Here is a 9,585-nt window from a genome sequence, read left to right on the forward strand (position 1 = left end):
ATCTCCTGACTATCAGAAGATGTACAGTGAAGTTTGCAGCGCAGTGAGTCTTCACTTCAGACTTGTATTTAAGGCTAAACTGTGTGTTTTAAATTTGATGTATTAGAGAAGTCTTTTTTCTTTTGTAATATGTCCATAAAAGAAAGAAATAGACTTCAATCTAATCTCTTTAACTGAAGCAGGTTAAATGTCGCTGCCTGGATTAAATCAGTACCACAATTTTAATAGTTGAGTAACATCAGATGTATGAATGACTCTGTACATCTGATCGTACAAATGATTTGATTTATTACTATTAAACATCCTAAATAAGACCCTGTGCCCTGTGTCCCAGTTCTTCAGAGCCTTCGGAGCTTCCGGCTCTCCAACTGCACAATATTATCAAGGTGTGCAAGAGATGAGTTTCAGGTAAAACATTTCACTACTAAATGCAGTAACAGCAGTTTAATACCTGAATAAAATGATCACCTCTAAAGATCATTTCTTTCTTTCCTGCCTATCAGAAATGGCTCGGTGATCGCAGAGTCCACCATTACATTTAAAGGAACCTTGAGTAATCCCACTCTGCTCAGATACATGTTTACTGGTGCTCTTGACAGCAATTCTGTAATTGAAGGCCTTCAAATCAACCCCGAGTCTATAGATGGTAAGCATGCACAATACACACAGACACACAGTTCATTTTAATTATTAAAACTTGTCTGTTATCACAGTGTGAAAAACTAACCCTATCTCCACAGACCAATATGCAACATCCACAAAATCACCAAAAACAACGATCACCACCAAGAAGATGGCTTTGGGCTGTAATTGATATAAAGAGCTTTACTCTCAAGTCTGCAACTACTATTAAAGATATAAGTGGTACAAACAGGTGTGTGGTCTGGTTAAAGCACTAATTATATTATCGTCTAATAATAAATTCTGACAGAATTTTGAATTCCTCAGAGGAACTCAGTATTTTATAATATCTAAATACAACATACATCCATTTATTTATTTATTTATTTATTTATTTTCTATAATATTACAATTTACAGAAATTATCCTAATAACCAACAAACCTTAAAAAAATATATAGCTGCAAGCAGCGATGGTCCTCGTACGTTTTTCTATCGCTATACGGTGCCTCCGAGAAAACAATGCACGGTGGGCAAGTGGGTAAATATCAAGTGGGTAAATATCAGTGGACTATTTGACTATTTTGTTACTGACCCATTTGGGGACTGTAGTTAAATGAAACCCCCCATTTTAGACAAACGGGGGCGCTAGTGAGCCACTTAAGAGACACACCTTTGTCTGACCTTTTTGTCCACACTTAACAGCCGACAAATGTGATGTATGTGTCAAATTTCAAGTTAATCTAAGCACGCCAAAAGCCTTGAAATAAAAATAAATTTGACACGATGCAATGGCAACGGTGTTTGAGATATCAAAAATCCCTTCGCAATTTAACAAGTGCATCGTCTCGGCATCATGTTGACCACTTTTGGTGTCAATCGCATGAATGTCCTAGGAGGAGTATTTAAAAGTTCACCACATGCAACTGTTGTGACTGACACACTTCCTGAGGCCTGTTGGTGGCGCTATACCCGGGACTCACAATAGGCACATCGATGCGATCGGAATCCTTGGCCGAACATACGCACCGCGTGTCATCACAATAAGACATTTTTTGCTTTAGATATTAGACACTACCTCTTTCTCTGAATTCGCCATAACTTAGTCGCCTCGAAATGGCAGCGGAATTTAGCAAGTGCGACGTCTCGGCATCATGTTCACCACTTTTGGTGTCAATCGCATGAATGTCCTAGGAGGAGTATTTAAAAGTTCACCGCATGCTCTTATAAAACAATCCAAAATGGCCGACTTCCTGTTGAGAGGTGCTCATAGTTTAGAGCGAGAAAGTTGTTCGGGTCGATGAGATCAATATGCGTACCAACTCTCGTACATGTGCGTACATAATTGCCCGATCTGTGCACAAATGTTTGTTTTTGCATTACAGGGGGTGCTACAGAGCCCCCCTGCCACGCCCGTATTCCAGCCTTTGCCCGAGCCTGGTGTCGCCCGACTCTGACGTGTGTGCCAAATTTCAAGAGTTTTCGAGCATGTTAAGGGCCCCCAAATGGCCAATGTGTGCAAAAAAAATAAACCCGAGCAAAAACATTCCTTTATCTATCTATCTCTCTATCTATCTATCGATCTATCTATCTATCTCTCTATCTATCTATCTATCTATATCTATCTATCCATTTATTTATTTATTTATTCCTTCATTCATTTCTACCGCTTATATCCGAACTTCTCGGGTCACGGGGAGCCTGTGCCTATCTCAGGCGTCATCGGGCATCAAGGGCAGGATACACCCTGGACGGAGTGCCAACCCATCACAGGGCACACACACACACACACTCTCATGCACTCACTCACACAATCACACACTAACGGACAATTTTCCAGAGATGCCAATCAACCATACCATGCATGTCTTTGGACCGGGGGAGGAAACCGGAGTACCGAGGAAACCCCCGAGGCACGGGGAGAACATGCAACTCCCCACACACAAGTGGAGGTGGGAATCGAACCCCCAACCATGGAGGTGTGAGGCGAACGTGCTAACCACTAAGCCACTGTGCCCCTTATTTATTTATTTATTTATTTATTTATTTATCTATCTATCTATCTATCTATCTATCTATCTATCTATCTATCTATCTATCTATCTATCTATTTATTTATTTATTTATTTATTTATCTCTATGTATCCGACAGTTATGTTTTGTTTCTCATTTTACTATATAGTGGCGATGATTCTGCTGGTGTTGGTGATGTTGATGGTGATAATGGAGCTGCTAGTGGTGGTGAAGGTGGGAGACATAGTGCAAGGAGACAACAGGGAGACATAGTGCAAGCAATGATAGTGGTAACATGGGGTCAGGTGGGCAGAGGCAGGAAGGGTTAGACCAGGCAAACATGTGAGCACAAAACATAAAGACACATGGCCAAAATACAACAAATCCTGCTGGAGAGCCCCCTAGTGACCTGACAGGGAATTGTCCAAGCCATCATGACATTGTCTAGAGTAATGCCGCATTCATGTTATAGCCAAAATTCAAACCATCTTCTAATTCTTACTTCCTGCAACATAATAAAATCGGTCCTCTATCTATACAAGCATAACACACACACCACACACACACACACACACACACACACACACACACACACACACCACACACACACACACACACACACGCAAACACACCTGCTATCTGCTGTTCATGCCCCTCACTAAAATCCATTCATGATAATAAATGGAGGGATTTACATTTGGTCACTTATCTCAGGGCTGCTTTCTTGCCTGGTTTTAGGGAAACACTTTGTGCTAATTGCTGTGTGTGTGTGTGTGTGGTTGTGTGTGTGTGTGTGTGAGGGTGAGTGTGTGTGTGTGTGTGTGTGTGTGTGTGTGTGTGTGTGTATCAGTGCCAGTGCGATGGCTAACCCTACATTTAGTGGCCTGGAATTAAAAATGAGCCTCCTTGTCATGATGAACAGTCGGGGCTTTTCTTTATAGGAAAACAAACCGACACATTCATTAGGGGGGCGAAGATCTTCACAGGAGCCTCCTAGTGGAGTGCATGAACACACACACACACACACACACACACACACACACACACACACACACACACACACATATACACATGTACACACACACACACATATACACACACTCACACACAGATACACACACACACACAGCACACCACACACACCACACACACACACACACACTCCACAACACAACACACACACACACACACACACACAACACACACACATATACACACCTCACACCATATACACCCCACGACCACCACACACACACACCCCCCACACACCCACACCACACATATATAAACATGTACACACCCCACTATACACACACTCACACACCGATCACACACACACACCACACCCACCCCACACCACACACATACACATGTACACACACCCACCGATACACACCCACACACGACCACACACCACACACACCCACACCACCACACATATACCACACACTCACACACATCGATACACACACACACATACACACACACACACACACACACACACACATATACACACACACACCACACCACACACACACACACACATACACATCTACACACACACACACACACACACACATACACCAAATACATATACACACACATCAAGCACCCACACACACACACACACCACATATACCACACACTCACACACAAATACACACACACACCACACACACACACACACACACACACACACACACACATCAAAATAAACACACACACCATCATCACCATCATTACCATCATGACCATCATCATCATCACCATCATCTTCATCATCACCATCAAGAGGACATCCTTCCTTCCTTTCTTCCTTCCTTTTTTCTTTCCTTCCTTCCTTCCTTGCTGTCATCCTTCCTTCCTTCCTTCCTTCCTTCCTTCCTTCCTTCCTTCCTTCCTTCCTTCCTTCCTTCCTCTTTTCTTTCCTTCCTCCCTTCATTGCTGTCATCCTTCCTTCCTTCCTTCCTTCCTTCCTTCCTTCCTTCCTTCCTTCCTTCCTTCCTTCCTTCCTTCCTTCCACTCCAGTACAGAGATGTGTATGAGCTTTTAAAAAGTGCTCCACCTTTAATCTGCACGATTTATAGCCTACACTGAGTGGTGTATTGGGCAGGTGTAATGAGGCAGGAGGAGTGCAAGCAGGAATGCAGGGGTTCTGTGTTTATAATCCGGGGCTCAGGAGGAGACGTGATGTGATGGATGAAGATATCAGATTTAGGGCTGAGCTTCCGCACAGAGAGAGCGCTGTTTTAGCAGTGACTAATCCACTCGGGGGGTCAAGTGGGATCTCCTCCTCACATTTCAGCTTTACTTTTCATTTCCTGTCTGTTTTACACACCGAGCTGTAACGAGGGCTGGAGCACAGAGTCGAGCAGGAACGAGGGATCAGACACCGTTAGTCCTTCATCCAAACAATGTGTGGTGATGTGTGTCTTTATGGACAAACAAACAAACAAACAAACAAACAAACAGACAGACAGACAGACAGACAGAGAGACAGAGAGACTGGAGACATTCTGTTTATTTATTTATGTACTCTTTCTTTCTTTCTTTCTTTCTTTCTTTCTTTCTTTCTTTCTTTCTTTCTTTCTTTCTTTCTTTCTACCTTCCTTCCATTCTACATTCCTTTTCCTACCTTCATTTCTCTTTCCTTCCTTCCTTCCTTCCTTCCTTCCTTCCTTCCTTCCTTCCTTCCTTCTTACATTCCTTCCTTCCTTCCTTCCTTTCCTTCCTTCCTTCCTTCTTACATTCCTTCCTTCCTTCCTTCCTTCCTTCCTTCCTTCCTTCCTTCCTTCCTTCCTTCCTTCCTTCCTTCTTACATTCATTCCTCCTTCCTTCCTTCCTTCCTTTCTTCTTCTTCTTCTTCTTCTTCTTCTTCTTCTTCTTCTTCTCTGATTTACAGAATCTTTCCTTCCCTTGCTGTGATCCTTAAGTCTTTATAAATAAACGAATAAATAGATGAAATGTAAACTGAAGTTAATTGGAGGTCAGCGTGCGATTTCCTGACGTGGAGATAATGAATAAACCCCTCGACGTAAATCACTTCACAACCTTCTCACACCTCCAGCTGCAACGCACACCGACGACGAGAAACGAGACGTCGCCACGGTAACGCACAACACTGCCAGACGATCCGATCATGAAATCCCACTCGCTTCCCTCCATCCAGCTTCCTCTGAACTCCAGCGCCTGGCATTTCAAACCAGCTCCACTTTTTGCCAAGCCGCGTTTACGTCTCTCTCTTTTTTTAATTTCACACTATCGAGTACTAACGTGTTAAAAAGCCAGTTGACTTATTTATATAAAAACACAGAGCAAAGACGACAAAACAAACATCAGAGACTAGAAAAGGGTAGAAAAAAACTAGCTTTCCTCTCTTTTTATTACAGAATCACTTCTTCTCCTTCTTTCCTTCTTTCTTTCTTTATAATTTAAGAAAAAAAAACTCCACATTAGTTTTTATTCATTCCACAATTTATTATTTATATATTTATTATGGGGCCTAATGGTTATAGAGTCGGACTCCTAACCCTAAGGTTGTGGGTTTGAGTCTCGGGCCGGCCACGACTGAGGTGCCCTTGAGCAAGGCACCGAACCCTCCCAACTGCTCCCCGGGCACCCGGGTGTGTGTTCACGGTGTGTGTGTGTGTGTGTGTGTGTGTGTGTGTGTGTGTGTGTTCACTGCTGTGTGTGTGCACTTTGTATGGGTTAAATGCCGAGAACAGATTCTGAGTATGGGTCACCGTACTTAGCCGTACGTCACGTCACTTTTTCACATAGCCGTATGTCACGTCACTATTATACAAGTTACAGACATCTGTTGTAGATTTAAACAGATTTTATTACTAATTTGAGTTCATAAGATTTCAAAAATAATGCAGTTTGTTCTTTGATCTATCAGATGCCTCCAAATGCAGGGATAGAAGACAGACGGGCATCAAAGGGTCACCACAAAGGATCATCTGGTCTGCATATATGAATTGAATATGTCTGAAATGAATTGAATTGAATTGAATTGAATTGAATTGAATTGAATTGATGCCGGGGACACGGTGGCTTAGTGGTTAGCACGTTCACCTCACACCTCCAGGGTTGGGGTTCGATTCCCGCTTCCACCTTGTGTGTGTGGAGTTTGCATGTCCTCCCCGTGCCTCGGGGGTTTCCTCCGGGTACTCCGGTTTCCTCCCCCGGTCCAAAGACATGCATGGTAGGTTGATTGGCATCTCTGGAAAATTGTCCGTAGTGTGTGAGTGTGTGAGTGAATGAGAGTGTGTGTGTGCCCTGTGATGGGTTGGCACTCCGTCCAGGGTGTATCCTGCCTCGATGCCGATGACGCCTGAGATAGGCACAGACTCCCCGTGACCCGAGGTAGTTCGGATAAGCGGTAGGAAATGAATGAGTGAATGAATTGATGCCCTTCCTGATGAAACCCTCCTATTTCATCCAGGCTTGTGATCGTACTGAAAGTCAGGTCTTCATTGGCTGGACTTCATTGGTGAGAGCAAAGGATCCTGTTGCTGGACCACTAGGAGGCTTAGACAGGCAACTAAAATACAACTAAATGCAACTAAAATCCATCTCTAAATTGTTTGGAGTGAACGAAAGCTTGTCCCCACAGTCCTCTGGGATAGACTCCAGGTCCCTGAGACTCTGTATAGTATAAACACAAGAGACATGGATGGAGGGATAGTTGGCTGAATGGATGGATGGATAGACGAACGGACGAGAGCTGAAACGTTTCCTTTCCCATGTTTATCCAACTCTCTCGTCCGTTTGGGGGAACGTTCCAGAAATGATTTAAGTTCTCTACTAGGAAAACATGTCCATATGCTCGTGCAGACTCGTAGAGCTTTTTCTCCACAAAACGACACCCATGACGAGATAAAGCCTCCTCCGGTGAGGCGTCCAAGACAAACTTTGGGAACTCAATGGGATTTGAGAAGTCTTAAATAAAAGATCCACACAGGAGGACATAGAAATTCATCTGCAGAATAAATGTTGTTTTTTTTTTTTTACCGTGGTCTAAATTTGCTTAGATTGAAGAGTGATAAGTTTTGTCGTGGACATTTTGAGGATTGAGAGATTTAAAGTATAAACAGGGGCAGTTCTAGGGTTTCATCTTTAGGGGTATTGAGCCCTCAGTGAGAATTTAAAACAAGAAGAGTTTTATATTATATATTATATGACTACATAGTAAGCCAAAAGTTATGGTATTATTTAAAATGGCAGAAGTGGACACCAAAATGTTATGCATGATGAAATGATGGCAGTCTCGAATCAGATCAGTTCATGTATGTGTGTATTCTCTACAAACAGTGTGTCCGATCAATGATGTCATCAATAAACTAATATTCACAAGATAAAGACCAAATCAATAAATGTTATTTTTATTTAGTATTGAATGGATTGTTTGCATTAATATTTTGTTTGTGCTACAACTCTGGTAATAAGAATAGTGACATTTCACTGCTTTTGGTTGCCGTCTCTGCGGCTTTCTGCCGATTAACGTTATAGATAAACGCCTCCAGCTCTGACTGCGCGTGCTGATGACTCTTTTGAAAGACTACGACGCACGCGCGGATTAGCAAAGTAAAAAAAATCGCTCTTAGGTCAAACTGATAAATAATTTTCTTTCCCATCGACGACATGTCCTGCGTTTTAACGTAATTTTTATTGTTTGTTTATGAAAGTGAAAATTATCCTTATAGTTTTAGGGTGGCTGAGATCACAGACAGGAGGGCTGAAGCCACACTAAAAAAAGGTCTAGAACCGCCCCTGGTATAGAGTATCACACTGGTAGACACGAACAAGAGTAAAAAAAAAAGGTTTTACAATATATATCGTGCTCAGCTGCGCAGCAGGACCCAACACTCCGCATATAGCATGAGAGATGAAGGGCCACCATCATAGATTACATCAAGATTTTATAGACAGAACTCAAGTGAAGAAATGTACAGTAAAAGCAAAACATCATCAATCATTGGCTCAAAATCACTGCATGCTCATCTCCTGATCAAGCTAATCTGGACCAGGCCAGTGTCTGCAAGAAGGCCTAGTAGAAGATTTACTGGACGTTGTTTATGCCTAATTCCCGACAACTCGTCTCCAGTCCCTACTGTCCTTGTCATAATCTTAAGAAAACAACCAATGACAATGTCGTTACTACAGATACAAGGTAAACGCATTCCTTATAAACATCTTTAGATTAGAAATTTCCACGACAGGTTCAAGAGTGATGCTCTTTAGTCGTTCCAGCTCTCTCACCTCATTATCAACACATCAGTACAATATTGTTGTTGTTTTTTTCTTTTAAAAAACATTGAAATAATGAAATAAAATTAAAATTGAAAAAAATTGAATATGGGGAGACACGGTGGCTTAGTGGTTAGCACGTTCGCCTCACACCTCCAGGGTTGGGGGTTCGATTCCCGCCTCCGCCTTGTGTGTGTGGAGTTTGCATGTTCTCCCCGTGCCTCGGGGGTTTCCTCTGGGTACTCCGGTTTCCTCCCCCGGTCCAAAGACATGCATGGTAGGTTGATTGGCATCTCTGGAAAATTGTCCGTAGTGTGTGTGTGTGTGAGTGAATGAGAGTGTGTGTGTGCCCTGTGATGGGTTGGCACTCCGTCCAGGGTGTATCCTGCCTCGATGCCCGATGACGCCTGAGATAGGCACAGGCTCCCCGTGACCCGAGAAGTTCGGATAAGCGGTAGAAAATGAATGATAAAAATTCGAATTCGGTTTAATTCTGTCATAATCCAGATTAAAAGAAGTGTGAAAGCAGGAATCTATAAACATATTATAAAGCCATTTTTTCTAAGGTGTTGTGTTAAACATGGATCTCTCACCTCGTGGACGTTACATGAGATCAGAATCACACAGGACGACACGGATCACAGGTTACACCGATGTCTCAGAGGTAACGGACTGAAGGAAAAAATACAGCAAATTAAAA

General features: G+C 42.6%; 1 long non-coding RNA gene across 1 annotated transcript; it reads left to right on the plus strand.

Moving 5' to 3' along the window:
- Positions 1-5,466: 5,466 nt before the first annotated feature.
- Positions 5,467-7,739, plus strand: LOC125139790. The gene is made up of 3 exons (XR_007138887.1): positions 5,467-5,741; positions 6,535-6,598; positions 7,081-7,739. It is a non-coding gene; the product is annotated as an uncharacterized LOC125139790 (long non-coding RNA).
- Positions 7,740-9,585: the final 1,846 nt, after the last annotated feature.

Source organism: Tachysurus fulvidraco, chromosome 20, assembly GCF_022655615.1.
Source record: "Tachysurus fulvidraco isolate hzauxx_2018 chromosome 20, HZAU_PFXX_2.0, whole genome shotgun sequence".
Classification (NCBI taxonomy): Eukaryota; Metazoa; Chordata; class Actinopteri; order Siluriformes; family Bagridae; genus Tachysurus; species Tachysurus fulvidraco.